We start from the raw sequence: 17,920 nt of genomic DNA, 5'->3' as shown, positions 1-17,920 counted from the left end.
TATATATTGTCCTAAAAAAATATGAGTCTTTAATTCACATTAAAAAATAAATAAATTTAATACTTATTTTTAAATATTTTATTACTTATCTAAATTTTTTAACACTATTCGTGCTACATTGACCTCTCTTCATCCGTTCCCGATTAACATATTTCTATATACGTAACATATCTCTATATACGTATGTATGTATATACATAACGTATCTCTATGTACGTATATATGTAGATACACATCATATCCTTCGAATATGCTATTATGGACGTGGGAACGGAATAACCATGGCATTTCCATTATGGACACAGGAAGTAAGCATAGGAACCGCGCAGCCATAGTTGTCATTTCCATTTGGAAGTTCAACCCCTCTACCTGTGCATCTTTTACAGCCATGTATATGCACACTGCACTCTTTGTCTCTCTCAATCTGGTCTTTTTCTGTTCTCGCTCTGTTACTGATGAGCTGCTGCTATATATAAAAAGAGGGACGGAGAGAGTAACCGCACCTCCACACCTCGTCCCAACTACTGACTGAACCCCATACCTTCTCCTTCCCAATCTCTTTTCTCTCAACCGACCAGGGAAAGGAAAGTAGTATAAAGAGCCCCCCACCATTGCTGCCTTTCACTTCATTCCAACTACTCTTTTCTGAATAAGAGGTAAGTTCCACTGGCATCACTTACTTCCCCTACTTGGGAAAGACTAGATACATACATATCTATCTGAAGACACAAGCTGCAGCGGCATGTCTCTGTTTGTTCTTCTTTGCTTGCTGCATACTAAGTGATCGAGCCTCGTGAGAGGACAACTTCCCCTACTTGGGAAAGACTAGATACATACATATCTATCTGAAGACACAAGCTGCAGCGGCATGTCTCTGTTTGTTCTTCTTTGCTTGCTGCATACTAAGTGATCGAGCCTCGTGAGAGGACAGAGGGAGAAACACTTGAATCATCCCTTACGCCCCCGTTATAATTGGCTGCCATATAAGGATGGTGGAGTCTATGGCTGTCGTGGTGATCAGGGGGTACGACGCGCAGCGGGACCGACCTCCTCGGCGATCCCCTCTGCCGTGTCCGTCGCTCCCCCTCCTTCCTCATGCTGGTCCGTATTCCTTCTCTTTTTTTCTTATTTTTTTTTGTGTTCCATTCTTTCCGATCATCTCCTGTTTCTGAGTTAACGCACTTTGGACATCCTTCTGTGATCTTATTCTCCTCAGTAAGTTTGCGTATGCGAAGAAGCACAATCATAATGTTAATAAAAGTGGTGGAGATGGTTAGCGGGCTGGAGAAGGAGATCGTTGGGCTTGTCCGCGGGTGCATCGCACCGTGGCCTGAGGCAACCCCCTTTTGTTATTACCCTCACCCTCCAAGTACCACACCGCCCCCATCTATGCGAAGGTGGACCTCCGCGGCTCCCCCTGTTGCCGGTGACTCTCACCACACGTTAATCTTTCCCATCACACTAATCACTGTCATTAATACTAATCTAATCGAGTGGCATACTTGGCGAAGGGGGCTCGCACTGAAGCTGGTGCAGCGGATGGAGGAGTGGTCTAAGGAGAAGGGGGCGGGGTACGCGTACATGACGTCGGAGAAGGACAACTAATCGTCTTTCCGCCTCTTCACTGGGCGGTGCGGTCACTCCAAGTTCCGCACCCCCGCCATCCCGGTGCACCCCGTGTTAGCCCCCATCGCCTTCCCCTTCCCCCACGCATCGCCATCCTCCGCCTCACCCCCGCCGATGCCCAGTCCCTGTACCGTCGCCGCTTCGCCGCCACCGAGTTCTTCCCCCGCGACATCGACACCGTCCTCACCAACCCGCCCTCCCTGGGCACCTTCCTCGACGTCCCTCCTTCCCTCGTGATCCCGTGAACACGCACACGTGAACGACCACGCGTGGGCCCTGTCCCGCAGTTCCCGTCATCCCTCCCATCCGTGAACGCCGTAACAGGGCGTGGGGGATTGTACCTCAGGTTAATCTAATCGAGTGGCATCGTTAGGTCCCGTGGGACGACGGAGAAGGACACCGTGACGTCGACAACCTCACTCGGCACCTTCCTCGCCGTCCCTCCTTCGCCAGTGATCCCGTGAACACCCACCCGTGAACGACCACGTGGGCCCTGTCCCGCAGGTCATCCCTCCCACCCGTGAACTCCGCAACAAGGCGTGGGGGACCCCGGCTCCCGAGCGGTGGCGGCGTGCGAGCCGCTCTCCCAATCACTGTCTTTAATACTTCCTCGCTGTCCCTCCTTCCCCCGTGAACACGCACCCGTTAACGCCCGCATGTGGGCCCTGTCCCGCAGGTCGGTCCCTCCCACCCGTGAACTCCGTAACAGGGCATGGGGGATTGCACCTTAGGCTAATATAATCTAATCTAATCGAGTGGCAGACGATGGAGGCGTGATCTACGGAGAAGAGGGCGGAGTACGCGTTCATGGCGACGGAGAAGGACACCGTGGCATCGACGCCGTCCTCGTCAACCCGCCCTCCCTCGGCACCTTCCGCGCGGTGGACCGGGCGCTGTCGTGGCTGTGCATCCCCCGCTGGAGCTGCTCGCACGCCGCCACCACTCGGCAGCCGCGATCCCCCACGACCTGTTGTGCACGTGACGGAGTTCACGGATGGGTACGAGGGATCACGAGACCTGCAGGGCAGGCTCACTCGTCCTACTTTCTCGTGGTGGCTGTCTCTGCTTGTATGAGATCTGCCGGACGCGACGTGGGCAGACAACGGAGACGACGTGGTGGCTGTCGACCATGAGGTTCCACTTCAGAGACCACGAGGTTTCCGATCAATAGGACCATTGGCGAGGCGAATGATACGGGACCCGTAGGACCGACGCTGAACATTAGGGCATCGCACGAAAGTAGCTCACGTCGTTGTCGCTAGCACTGTCACCTCACGGGTGGGCTGGCTGGCTTTTGAGAGGAAGTAGGTTGAAACATTGTCTATAAAATGGTACTCATAGTACAACAACGAGTATGGTTGTGAAATAGTAGCGTGCGAAGGATGGCTGGTGTGATGCTATTTATTTTTATATTATTTATAATGATTATTTTAATATTTTTTATTGGCGAAGGTAAAGAATGTTGTGCCCAAAAATTATCGTGTTGTCCTATAAATCCAACGTCGGTCAATGGCACTATGTAGTTTATTATCATCTAATCCTCCTCGTTAACTTAGGTTATCTTATCTAGTGGGATGTGTGATTAACTTCTTAGAGTTGTACTTTAATTTTGTAATATATGGCTGTGATTAAGCGTTTTACTCTGTATATTGATACTATGAATGGAATGAAACGAGGAGGTTAAATCTGTGTTATGCACAATATGGTTTTTTCTTTTTTTTGCTTGTTTCTTTTTTTCAGGTTTGATATGTGATTCTCCCTCCGCTTCGATCACCCGCCGACAAAGGAGGGGCGCTCTGCCTCCTCGGGCGAGGGCCCGGTACTGCCATTGTTGTCCTCCGACTCGGCACCGCCGGGGAAGCTCGAGTACAGGCCTTCCGGACGGAAGGCATTCGGGTCGTATCAGGCCCTGGGCGGGCACAAGGCCAGCCATCGGAAGCCTAGCAGCGGCATCGAGGAAGCCTCGCCTTGAGCTCTTCCACGACTAGCACAAGCGCCTCCGGTGGCGACAGGGTGCACCGGTGCTCGGGGTGCCTGAAGACGTTTCCCTTGGGGCAAGCGCTGGGGGGCACAAGAGGTGCCGCAACGACGGGAGCGTCGGCAGCGGCACTGCCGCGGCGGCGATGACGTCGTTGGAGGGGGCGAGCTCGAGGCACAGGGAAACGTGTGTGTAAATAAATAAAAAATAATAGTTAGAAGAAAAAAAAAAAAAAAAAAGACCTCGTTGCTCTCCCCATCGCCTCACACCTTTCTGAGGAATGAAATATTAGCTTGCATGAACCAATATCTTCTCCCAATCGCCTCACACCTCGTTTCCTCTCCTTTTCTTCCTCGACAGCCATTCCGGTGTTGACGTTGCCATCAATAACCAGGTGAGAAAAAGAGAAAAAAGATTTTGAAAGCAATAATGTACCAACGCCAATCCACTTAATATAGAATATTCCCACTATCCAGTTCACGATTTTTTACATTTTTTTTTTTGGATCACTGACAGATTTAATTCCCTTAACTATCACAGCCACACCGACACCTTTAAAACTAATCAAAGTATATTTGGCATCGAAATCACAACTCTTTCTATTAATGGTTGGACAATTAATCCTTTCCACTATATTTAGAGATGCTTTCATCCTTTAAATCTGCTCAATATACAGCTTATTCTCTATTAGGAGTCCTACCAAATGGCCGATGAAGAAGGTGATATGCCCTGACATCTTTCGTTTTGACTTCTTACTGTCATCCTTATATGATTCTTTATCATTTTCTTCATCCCTCTCCTCTTCTTTCAGGTTCTTCGATTCTGGATGACTCTCCGATCGAGCAAGTTCGGTTGACAGTCCCACCAACAGATGATAACACATTGCAGGTCTTGACATTCCGAACATGGCTTATCGGAATCCCCATTTGCATCCTCGAGTCCGTAAGTGCAGCATTATCCTTTTACCGACAGCAAATGTTCTATTTTTCACATGTCTGCATCAACATGATGGTGTTCATTGCTGGGAAACTAATGGCTAACATGCTACCGAACAAAGTGATAAGAATGCCATACACAAACTGGAGTTTCTCGTTGAATCCGGGACCCTTCAACTTGAAAGAACATGTGGTGACCTCCATGTTGGCCGGCACGGCAAGTGCTTCTGCCGGCTTTGAAATATTAACCATATCCAAGATCTTCTACCACAAGGATATCCCGTTACTGCCGGCCATGCTGCTGGTGCTATCGATTCAGGTGATTTCTTTTGTTATCATGAAATCGGTGTAAAAAAAATCATTAGTTATTCTTTAAAAGAGGTAATAATATGGTGCTGAATTCTTCGATTGTTTTAGTTAATTCTAGTTGATCTTTCCCTACTTCCTTTGAAGTAGTGACGACTTAAAATGACTTATGGTGTGTAGTTTCTCGGATATGGGTTTGCTGGCATATTCATGAAGTTGCTAGTGGACTCGCCTTATATGTGGTGGCCTTCGACTCTAGTAGATGTCTCCTTCTACAGGTGGCGTGCCTCTCCTCGTAAACAATGCAAAAGATAAGAGACTTTTTATTTATTTAACATGTCTTCGTTGTTTGCACTCGCAGAGCATTACACGAGCCGGAGAAAAGAGCCAAAGGAAAATTGTCACGATATCAGTTTTTTGTCGTAGTCATCGTTGCAACTTTTACCTACAGTATTGTTCCTGTTTACCTTTTTCCTTCTATCACGGCTCTATCGTTCGTTTGTTGGATATGGAAAGACTCGATAACTATGCAGCAAATTGGTTCTGGATTCAATGGATTAGGCATCGGGTCCTTTGCGTTGGATTGGATGACCATGTCATCCTACCTGAACAGTCCTCTGGCAGTTCCTGCATTTGTGGTGGTCAACATGATGGCCGGATTCATTCTTATTCTTTATGTTCTAATACCATTATCTTATTGGAATAATGCGTACGATGCCAAACGCTTTCCTATTTTTTCATCAAGTATTTTTGACATCGATGGGTAATTTTACAATGTGTCGCTGGTTTTAGATGAGAAGTCACTCACATTCAACGAAGAAACATACAACAATTATTCGAAATTATACTTCAGTGCCTCCCTTATGTATAGTTATGGTTTTACCTTGGCTAGTTTTACGTCAAGCATCTCTCATGTTGCTCTCTTCTATGGGAGGTAGGACCTGTAACTTTTTTTTTATCTTGTAAATAAATATTCATTGTAATGTTTGTTTTTGGTACAATTAGTGAGCTCTTGTTTTTATAGTTGAAATAATCCTTAGTCCTGATTTAGATACGTGTTATAATCTTGTTGGCTAATAGTTCTCTTCCGGTGTTAAGCAGTTCACTATGGATACAATTTGTCAATTCATATCAGTGTCAAATGCAAGATGTTCACACGAGGTTGATGAAACAAAATTACTAGTCTATTCCCCGGTGGTGGTTCTACTCTCTACTCTTCTCCATGATGGGTTTTGCCATCTTGGTATGTGAAATATTTAGTGATCAACTTCAACTTCGCTATTGGGGAGTTGTATTAGCTTGTGCCTTGGTGTTCATATTTTTGCTTCCAGAAGGTGTCATGATGGCTACTACTAGTTCGGTAAGATGAATATTGAGTCATCGTATTCTCGTATATAGTTGTAGCTCAACGTTGTCAATATTTTTCTTCTAATCCAGCTTAATATAATAATTATAATTACTATATTGCAGGAATTTTCAATACAACTTTTAATAGAGATCATAATTGGGTACTTGCAGTCAGGTAAACCTATTGCAAATATTGCATTCACAACATACGGCTCTACTGCAATTAATACGGCAAAATATTTTACTATGGATATGAAGAGAGCATATTACATGAAGATTCCCCCAAAAGTAATGTTCTTCGTACAGGTATTTTCTGGACCACTTTGTTACATTAAGATACATCACAATTTATGTACCATATATTGACATATTTTTGCAAATCCAGATTTTGAATTTGCTAATATTATTATATTATATTTACTATCCTATATGTTTTTCTTTGTACGTAGATTTTAGGTAGTATACTAGCATGTGTGGTTAGCTTCAGTGTTGGATGGTGGGTCTTACACTCCGTGAAAAATATATGTTATCCAGAATTATTACCCAAAGAAAGTCCTTGGAAAGAAGGTCATTCGCAATAGGAGTCACATGGGGTGTTATAGGTCCAATTAGAATGTTCTATCCTCATGGCACATACTCCATCATCTTCATCTTCATTATTGTTGGACTCCTTGCACCAGTAGAAGTGTGGATGTTGTCGCGTGTATACCCAGAAACAATATGGATAAAACTAATTAATTGGCCGGTTATATTCAGTGTTGGTACCATCGTGCCTCTTGGCACTCCGGTTAACGTTTGGTCATGGTTCATAATTGGTTTAATATTTAACTACTTTGTCTTCCGAAGGTTCAAAGGATGGTGGGCACGTTATAATTATGTGTTATCAATCGGATTGGATCTTGGAGCAACTTTTTTGACGATTATTGTTACTCTTTTTCTTCAATTTCGAGGTATATATGGACCTGATTGGTGGGGGTTGGAGATGGATGACCATTGCCCCTTGGCTCATTGTCCTACAGCGCCGGGAGTTATCGTAAAAGGTTGTCCCGTGATCAATTAAGACTATTATTGAATTTGAGTGATCAATTAAGACTATCATTGAATTTGATCACTCCATTTGTCGGAGGGATATTATTGTTCATGGTTCAGTTGTTTAAAAATATAATTTTCTTTATTTCAGTTGTTAAAATAGATACTCTACCTGGTCAATCTCAATAGTTTTACAGAAAAGATTAAAAATGTCATGTTGTTTTTATGAAGATGATAAGCTTATATGGAGCAACAAAAACAAAAATTTTGATCTCGATAAACAATTCTACGATGTCCTTCATATTAACATTTGACAAAGAAGCATGCAACAAATACTCAAAATTGGAATTCACTTCTCGTAACGGTGTGGTGACACATTTTCTTTTCCACATCCCGATTGGTTTTGTTTTTCTGGGTATAGAGTAAAAAAATAAAAGGAGCTTTGAAAAAAATGAGGTGAGGTCTAAAGCTAACGTTACACTCCAATTTTTCATAAAAAAAGGTTTATGAGAAAGTGATTATTTTACTGTGCTAATTTTTTTTAGAAATTATTATTCCTCTAATCCTGCCTATTTTTTATTAACCTATCAAATCTCAGCGACACATTCATTTGTGTGTCTTCGTGTCCCAAAGATACACGTGCATGTTTTGTTCAACCAAGAATATCTATCATTTAATAAAATAATATAATAACATCAAAATAAAATATTTATATGAAAATTACCTATACAAGAAACTATTTATTCATCATTATAAGTGTTAGGATAAAAAGTCGTTGATATCTTAGTCAGCTCGACGTTATCTGGACTCGTATGAGTAAGGTTATTCGAGGTGCCTCCAAGATAGAAACGTCGAGCTCATGAGGTGTTTCTAACACAAAAATCGAGGTCACGAGAGATTTTTCAACTCGATCCTTTTAATACTCAAGTTAATAACTCGAGATGAATGTGGGTGTGAATACTCAAAAGAAGGAAAAGACCCCCTTATCATGTGGGTGAGGCTCATTCCTTCATTTGAGCCTCTAGGGCCTTATTAGAAGTCTTCTCTAATTTGTCCTTATTTCTTATAGAATGAATTAGTTCTCGAGTCCCTTTAGTCCTAGCGTCGGTTTTACAAAAGATCGATCTACCACCATTCTGCTCTTTCTCCTCAAGTTATGATGTCTCTTATATCTCGTACTATTGGTCGTTAGACAATTGAGGTCCACACTCCGCCTTTCAACAGCCCAAGAGCAGAGAAGGTCCTAACCTCTCCTTTGTTAGGGGAGGTAGTTTCCGTCAACACGAAGGTTCGTGGAGACTTAAAATAAAAAAGCTCACATGACTATGATTTAGTGATGCACCACTCTTATATTACTTACGATCTAAGTATTTCATCCTGATTGAATTCGATTTTCAAGTCCCCTAACCTTGTCAGCGTCCATTTGACCTCACACCCGTGTCATTTTGCTTATCCTATAACACTCTAGAGATGGGACTTTGTCTTCCCATCTATTTGGTGATAGTATTTTACCTATAATGGTGAAAGATATAGCTCTCTTAAATGGTATTCAACTCATGACACTAATAGTGTTTAACGAAGAATATTGGTGTACTGAAATTATTGTGACCCGTAAACATTTTGCTGCACCACACCGCCACCATCTATGGGGAGGTGGCCTACCTCCTCGACCTCCGCGTCTCCCCCTCTCGCCGATGACTCTCACCACCCGTTAATCTCCCCCACCAAACCAATCACTGTATTTAATACTAATCTAATCGAGTGGCTTCCTTAGGCGAAGGGGGATCGCACTGAAGCTGGTGCAGAGGTTGGAGGAGTGGTCTATGGAGAAGGGGGCGACGTATGCGTACATGGCTACGGAGAAGGATGACGCGTCTTTCCGCCTCTTCACCGGGCGGTGCGGTTACTCCAACTTTCGCACCCCCGCCAACCTGGTGCACCCCCCATGGTAGCCCACCACCTTCCCCTCCCCCTCCCCACACGCGTCGCCATCCGCCGCTGCACACCCACGAAAACAACCGTCATCACGGTGGAGGCACCTACCCGGGAACATCATCTTCTTATTGATGGAAAGATGTGGGACTCGGAGGTACCACCATTGGGAGTCGATCGGAATGGGCCAATTCGACCATGGTGGTACACCCAAAGCTACATGATTCGCATCTGCCTACATCTCGCCGTCATCACCATCACCCAGGCGATGTGCACCCACCATCACCATCATTAATTGGGTGGTGCGTGACACATCTGCCGCATAAGGATGATGATGCGCCGTTACCCATACTTACCGTCCACACAGCTCCCTTGTTGGGGCGAAGCTGGCATCTAAATTACATAATATATGGCGCTATTCTTGCCACGCTGCCCTGCTCTGCTTACACAGGAAGTAAGCAGAGGGACCACGCAGCCATAGTTGCCATTTCCATTTGGAAATTCAACCCCTCTTCCTGTGCTTCTCTTACAGCTATGTATATGCACACTGCTCTCTTTCTCTCTCTCAATCTGGTCTTTTTCTGTTCTCTCTCTGTGACTGATGAGCTGCTGCTATATATAAAAAGGAGGGGGGAGAGAGTAACCGCACCTTCGCACCTCGTCCCAACTACTGACCGAACCCCATACCTTACCCTTCCCATCTCTTTTCTCTCAACCCACCATTGCTGCACTTCAATTCATGCCAACTACTCTTTTCTGAAGAAAGAGAGAAGTTCCACTGCCATCAATTATGTGAAGACACAAGCTGTAGCGGCGTGCTTCTGTTTGTTCTTTTGCTTGCTGCGTGATCGAGCCTAGTGGGAGGACAGAGGGAGAAATTGGCCGCCATAATTGGCCGCCATATAAGGATGGTGCAGCAATGTCGATCGTGGTGATCAGGGGGTACGACGCGTAGCAGGACCCGGGGGGAGCGGATGTGCGAGTCGCACGAAGGACACAAGTGGAACATCAACGTTGGCTTACGGTATTTAAGTGGGGTGAAGATTTAATAGCTTTGCTGACGTCATTGTCGCGGTCACCATGACTTCACAGGTGGGCTTTTGAGAGGGAGTTGTTCACGCATTGTCTATAAAATAGTCTGTGAGATATGGCCAAGGGTCGGATTCTAATTGTCTTAATTTTGCTTATCATGTTTATTTTGATGACAGTTTCTGTGATGATTTCTAGAAAAGAGTGCTGCAGGCTTCACCTGGAGTGTTGCCCCTCATCAGCTATTAAGACTAATAGCACTACGTAGTTTATTATTGTAATCCTCCTCATACTTTTATTTATCTAGTGGATATGTGATTAAGTAGTATGGTTGTGTTTGTACGTGGATACTATGAATGTGCTTTAATTAATAAGCACCTCAAGCCATAATCACACATCCACTAGATAAATAAAAGTATGAGGAGGATTACAATAATAAATTATGTAGTGCTATTAGTCTTAATAGCAGATGAGGAGCAGCACTCCAGGTGAAGCCTGCAGCACTTTTTTCTAGGTATCATCATAGAAACTGTCATCAAAACAAAGATGATAAGCAAAATTAAGACAATTAGAATCCGACCCTTGGCCATATCTCACAGACTACTATTTCACTCACTCGCTCATAGATTACTATTTCACTCACTCCTAGGTACTTCGTATTGTCCTATGAGAACTATTTTAATGGCTTTGCTGATGTTATTGTCGTGGTCTGTTTTGATGAGGATACTATGAATGGAATGAAATGAGGAGGCTAAATCTGTGTTATGGTAAAACTTTCCTTTCTTTGGTTTTTCAGGTTTGATTCGATCACCTGCCGGCAAAGGAGGAGTACTTGGCTCTGCCTCCTCGTGCTCGCTCGCGGATGAGGGCCCGGTACTCATCGTCTGCCATTGTTGACCTCCGACTTGGCACCGCCGGCGAAGCTCGAGTACAGGCCTTCCGTCTGCGGGGAGGCATTCGGGTCGTACCAGGCCCTGGGCGGGCACAAGGCGAGCCATCGGAAGCCTAGCAGCAGCGTCGAGGAAGCCTCGGCCTCGGGCTCTTTCACGACTAGCGCAAGCGCCTCCACGGCGGCCTCCGGTGGCGGCAGGGTGCACCGGTGCTCCCTCGGTGTGCCTGAAGACGTTTCCGTTGGGACAAGCGCTGGGTGGCACAAGAGGTGCCACAACGACGGGAGCGTCGGCAGCGGCACTACCCCGGCGGCGATGACGTCGTCGGAGGGGGCGAGATCGAGGCACATGCCGTTCTATCTGAACGTGCCAGCGTCGCCGGACTCAGAGTTCGACGACGTCAAGCGTTGGGTGGCGGCGGCAGTGAAGGAAGAGGAGGAGGTGCAGAGCCCGCTGGCTTTCAAGAAACAGAGACCTGTCGTCCCACATGAGCGAGTCAACTCCAGTTCTCAATGCTAGTGGTAGAGGGTAGGAAAAACACATCCTTACTGGAAGTAAAGTTTATTTTGTTCACTACTGGGGATTCATTTTTTGACTTTAAATTGATCAAATTTAGAAAATTAACACAAATTCTGCCTTTTGATGGTTAAAATAAATATTAATACCTATTTTAAAGGCTTTTCTGATGGGGTTAAATTGTTTTATAGTGTTTTTGAATGGCATTAAATTCTTTTTAAAAATAGGATTAAAAAACAATGCAACCCTAGTTTTAAAAAAATGGAACTTAGGTCTTCAAAAAATTATTATTATTTTATTTTATGAAAACTTGTTTAATAAAACAGGTGTTGTAGGTCCAACTATAATATTCTATTCTCATGACACATATTTTATTATCTTTATTTTTATTATTATTGGACTCCTTGCAACTAAATGTTGTCATGGTATTGATCAGATTAGTAGAGATTGAAGATGGACACCCATTGCCCCTCGGCTCATTGTCCTACAGCAGCACCATGAGTTGTTGCATAATGGTGTCTCGTGGTCGATCAATCGAAACGATCACTAATGCAAGATGTTTTGCTTATGGAAAGCAGCAAAAGATGGGATGATTAGCCGGGTTGGGTGTACAGAGAGACCATTTTGTCTCCTTCTTTATGACTTTGACGATCACCGGCGAGATGAGATGTTTTGCTCGACTCTGCTGTAATGAAAGAGGTGGTCATGCTTGATCAACATGGATGGATCTTATCGTGGTATGCATTACTGTGTCAGTGTCCGAGACAAGCATGCATATTGCGTGAATCCATAGTTTGGTGTTGTAGTAAGGATTATATTGCACACTGCTTGAGAATACTATATACCATAGCTTTCTTATTGTATCGCTCCAATAACACAACAGGGCAATCTTCTATAGCTTCCAGAAACACAACTAAGAAAGGATAGGAAAGAGATGAGAAATCTGACTGCTGAGAGATTTGAACTGTTTTGTTGCTAACAGCATAGAACTAAATAAGAAGAAGATGCAAAGAACTCAGATATCAGGAAAACTAATTTGTTAGTCTTAAACATGTCAACGATCGACAAAAAGAAACATTATTATGTCACATTGCTCCACAGCAGAAATTTTATTTTTTGGGTTTGCTTGAATGACAATAATCAGCAAGATTTCAGCAGACACTGATTAACTATTGTCATATAAATACTAATTTACCCCCCATAAAGGCCGGCAACAATGGCTGATCCTCTCTTAGCATCATGCAAGCACTGCTGTCGATGATCTTAATGGCTGTTCACTGCTTGTAGCAAGAACCAGGGTCCAATGGAGCAGTTCTGCCTGGTCCTGCTACCGGCGCAGCAGCAACCCCCCTTTGGTTGAGCAAACATCTGAATCTAGCCAATCTTCCTGTGGCTTGCCTTGGGTCCTTCGCTAGTTTGTCAAGAGGAGTCCACAACCTCTCTTTGGAAAAAACAAACCGATTGCAGAATTCGGTAGATTCACGAAAGATGATCAGAAACACTTAATTAACAATGGCGTGAATTTTGACAAACAGTTTATACAAGTATTGATCTTTATCTCTGCTTTTGATACTACACAATACATTTTTCAGATATGAGTAGCATGCATGTTGAAGAAGACAACTTGATAATATGATTCTGTCGAAGTAAGGAGACAGCAGAGGTAGCACTCGGCTGGTTTGGTGCAGGTTATTCTTGAATCTTTTATATGAAAAAATTAAGTAGAATTATTTACCTCTATATCATAAATCTTGTATTGGCAAGTTTGATATTCTATACTACCACAGCACTTTGGATGCACAAGAAGATATCACTTGTTATACAAACATGCAAGTTCAGATGTACAAAAGATGGTGGATTCATGTGAGTTTGTGAATTTGTCAATGCACACATCTAGTGTCAGACCAATAAAGATATTACCATTTTGAAATGTTCAATTGATCTGTATGCGAATATGCATGGACTGATGTTTGCTGTCTGACTGAATGCCGATATTGGAACATATAGTTCGATAGAGATACAATACCATTACTTTTTAATTTGTTTTTCTATTTTATTCAATTATATATATACTGGTCTTATATTGGTTGGGTAGGTTATGGAAACTGATATCTAACCGAGATTTTAATGCTTAGTTTTCGCCAGTATTACCTGCAGCAGCTGCAGCACGAGGCCAGATGGTTTGCTCGATATCAGAGGCATCAATACTTTCTCCCCACATGCACACCTCACCACCAATGACCAATTTCTGCTGCTCAGGCGTGGAGATGTTTGTAAGGGGCTCATTCATGTAGAACTTCTGCCATGGGACATCCAAGTGATCCAAGTACCACTTGTCCTGGTTGCTCACAATGCATCTCAGTCCGGCCGCCACCACCTTCTGTGCTACTCCACCACCAAGCCTGCAAGCACACAAGGAAAATTGTCTTATGACAGTGATGACACCAACACAATCGATTGGACAAATTGGACAAAGAAAACACATGAGGTTTTTGAATGATGTACGATAGTGTATCATCATAACTTTTGTTTTGACTAGACAGATTGGACAAAGATAAAATGGCATCAAGAGCATAATGCAATTAACATTCTATAAGAAATAATGATCTGATCTCATTGGATGATAAGTTTGTGCTGTATTAGTTTGTTCAGTTTGCCATGCTGACCAAAAGATGGATTTTGAAAAAGCAAACTGTTACTATATAAATACATAGTCAAAGTTTATAAATATGTTTATTTTGACTAATATTAGACATTTTACAACATCAACTACAAGTATGATGAATGAATGATAGATGGTCTCTGTTCCCACGTATCATCATGGTATCACTGATTACATGAGGGTTGTTAATGACCATATTTATTATCCAAAAAATCAACATTTGATGTGTGTTTTATCATTAATGATGAGAACTTACATTTGACATATTTGAAAGCATATGTATTGCTTGATACCAATTAGAACAAATATGGCAGATCAAGAAAAAATACCAGTTATGAACCACAGTTTTTGGGCTGAGTTAACTCCCAAAGTTGTTGAAAGTCTCTTCCCGGTTCATCAAGGAACACAAGTTTTAGAGCAGAAACAACTGAGGACATACAATTCATCCAGATGTAAAATTCATACCAATTGATGACTTCATATCCATGTGATAATGTTATTTTTTGTGCACGCAAAACAAAATACTTGTAGCCCTGAGATTCATTCATTCCATGTTTATTCAACCTGTAAAAGAAATTACATAATGTTGGAAGATAATCTAAAGTTTATCTAAGGTAGTGTTAAAATGTGTTATCTAGAGTCATACTAAATTCTTTGTATTTGAGTAAGATCTTCGTATATGAGTTATGACTTTGTAAGCTAGATTAGGAGAAGAGTGATGGATAAACCTCTATGAATCATAGAAGTTCACCAAAATTCTTTGCAATTTTCAGACAGATACACCTTTTTTTTATGCTTATCAGACAACGAAAGTTACTGAAGGATTAAGGAACAAGAGATGAAATATAATTGAATGTTATTGGAGGAATGCAAATTTATAAGAGAAACAGAATCTAAAGATTTTATGAATACAGTGAAACTGAGGTTACATTTTTTATAATAGGACTAAAAAATAGTCTGATGCTATTTAAAAACATTGTAATTCAAGTATCCAATTCTTTAATTAAAACTTAGAAAGAAAATTTCTAATAATTTACAAGTGATTTTTGGCCTAAGTGATTGTAAATTCTTTTCAAATTAGTCGATACTAAAAAATTGACACAAATGTTTTAAGGACTAAAATCAGTGAAAATATCTATTTTGAAAGTTGAAAATATCTATTTTAAAAGTTTGAAATAGAAAAAGTGATTGTTCAAGCATTTACAAAATGTTTTTAAGGTTTTATTAAATCCTGGATGGCTTCGAAATAGTTGACTGAATTGGCATTATTTTTTAATGAAGAAATATTGTTTGTAAATGAGAACCAAAAACAATGTAACTCGACTCCTTTCGAAAACATACGACGGTAATATTCACTAGTTTTTGGCCTAAAGTAATTGTAAATTCACTTTAAATATCAAAATTGAAAAAAGGTACAAATTGAGCTTTTCAAAGGTTTAAAAAATTAATGACCATATGTTTTAAAAAATTGTTACATTAAACAATTTATAAGACACTCAAACATGTAGTCAAACCTTACATCGATTAATATTGCAACAATGCACTAACCATTAGGTTGTCTCAATAATGACATGAAAATTCTTACTTTAAAAGACTAAAAATGAAAAATGATCATTTGGGTCTTATATATTATTTCCAATGTTTTGTGAAATTTTGGATATTTCTAAAATAGTTAGACCTAAATTACACTATTTTTGAATAAAAACCTAAAAATTTGAAAACAGTGTAACTTTGTCTCCAAAAAAATTTATTTCAAAACTTTAGAAAACGTTCTTTAATAACATATAAGTGATTTTTAGTACAAAATAGTTGTAAATTCATGTTATATTGGTCAAAATTGAAAAAATGACTCTTGGCCCTTTTAAAAGCTTAAAAATATGTGAAATACTTATTAGATGATTTAGGCCTTTGTAAATAGTTTTTTATGTTCTTAAAAATTAGAAAATAAAAAAGAGTTAGACCTCACTTTTACTCTTTTTGAATGAGGTTATCCTATATTTAAATAGGACTAAAAAACAGTGCGACCATATTTAAAAATAGTTGATCTAAAAAAATAATTTTCTCTCAAAAATTTAAAAATACTTGTATACTAATAATCGTGGTCTTGAGTTTTCTGTTGAGGTCTATCCTGTAGAGGTACTCAAATTGGATCAAATAAAAGTACAATGAACTTTATTTGGAATCGGACTTTAATGAACTGCTTTAACGGTTAAAATAAATATTCATACCTATTTTAAAGGCTTTTTGGATGGGGTTAAATTGTTTTCTAGTTTTCGTAGTCTTTTTGAATGACATTAAATGCTTTTCTAAAATAGGATTAAAAACAATGCAACCCTAGATTTAAAAAATGTAACTCGAGTCTCCAAAATTTTATTTTTATTATTTTATAAAAACTTTTTCAATAAAATTGAAGTGATTTTATACCCAACATAGTTTAAATTTACTTCAAATTTTATAAAAATAAAAAAATGATATAAATTCAACCATTTAAGGGTTGAAATCAGTGAAAATGCCTATTTGAATGACTTAGAAATAGGAAAAAAAATACATATAGACCTTTGTAAGTCATTTAAAAGGAATTCTAAAATTTCATAAAATATAGAAATAGTGAGATCTGAGTTATAAAATTTTTGAATTGAGTCGCACTATTTTTGAACTCGATAATAAAAACAATGCAATCATATTAAAAAATAGTGTAAATCAAATCTCAAAAATAATATAAGCAAGGACTTCAAAATTATTTTCTCAAAACATTAATCTCATGATATTCCTTTTTTGTGACCCAAAGTGGTTATTAATTCACATTAAATTGGACAAAATTTAAAAATGAGATAAATTCAATATTTTAAGGCTAAAAATAGTGGAAACATCCATTTTAAAAGCTTAAGAACCAAAAGTGGCCATTTAGACCTTCCTACATTATTTCCATAGTTTCCTAAAACTTCAAAAAAAAGAAAAGAAAACTAGTACCTAAGTTATGTTCTTTTTTAATGGGATTATACTATTTTTTAATAAAATTAAAAATTGTGTAATTTTGTCCAAAAATAGGTCATTTGGGCCTTTGTATATCATTTCTAAGGATTTATGAGATTTTAAGAATTTTTTAAAATGTGATATCTGAGTTATATTTATTTTAAGTGAGATTTTACTCCATCTTTTTAATAGGACTAAAAAATAATGTGACCTTGTTCATTTTAAAACAACATAAGATAGGTCTCCAAAAAATTTTCTCTCAACTTCGAAAAATCTTCTCTAACAATATTTAGATGTTTTTTTTGCTCAAAGTGGTTATAAATTCATGTTGAATTAGCCAAAATTAAATAAATACACAAATTAAACCTTTTAAGGATCGAAATCAGTGAAAATACCAATGTTAAAGACTTATCTTAATTACACTTTATTTATTAGGATTATACTATTTTAGAATAGGTTTCCCAAAACAATATACCTTGTTTGAAAACTATGTAACTAAAAAAACATTCTCTAATAATATACAAGTGGTTTTGGGGTAAAGTGGTTGTAAATTAATCATAAATTGGCCAAATTTATAAAATTAACACAGATTCATCATTTTAAGGGTAAAAAATAGAAAAAATCATTTAAGTCTGTGTAAGTCATTTCCAAAGTATCTTGGAAATTTGATAGTTTTTGAGAAAAGTGGATCATGAGT

At 40.1% G+C, this 17,920-nt stretch overlaps 2 long non-coding RNA genes and 1 pseudogene across 2 annotated transcripts; all 3 read left to right on the top strand.

Annotated features, from left to right (window-relative positions):
* The first annotated feature begins 322 nt into the window (after window positions 1–322).
* On the top strand, window positions 323–3,062 carry LOC108951707 (uncharacterized). Its single transcript, XR_010513919.1, has 2 exons — window positions 323–1,101; window positions 1,217–3,062. It is a non-coding gene; the product is annotated as an uncharacterized LOC108951707 (long non-coding RNA).
* Window positions 3,063–4,274: 1,212 nt separating this feature from the next.
* LOC135675557 (uncharacterized) lies at window positions 4,275–4,955 on the top strand. Its single transcript, XR_010513923.1, has 2 exons — window positions 4,275–4,323; window positions 4,416–4,955. It is a non-coding gene; the product is annotated as an uncharacterized LOC135675557 (long non-coding RNA).
* A 1,115-nt stretch (window positions 4,956–6,070) lies between these two features.
* On the top strand, window positions 6,071–12,770 carry LOC135677921 (uncharacterized; annotated as a pseudogene).
* Window positions 12,771–17,920: the final 5,150 nt, after the last annotated feature.

The sequence above is a fragment of the Musa acuminata genome, chromosome BXJ1-6 (assembly GCF_036884655.1).
Source record: "Musa acuminata AAA Group cultivar baxijiao chromosome BXJ1-6, Cavendish_Baxijiao_AAA, whole genome shotgun sequence".
Taxonomy (NCBI): Eukaryota; Viridiplantae; Streptophyta; class Magnoliopsida; order Zingiberales; family Musaceae; genus Musa; species Musa acuminata.
Note: the sequence above shows the minus strand (reverse complement) of the source record. Positions and strands in the feature narration are given on the sequence as shown.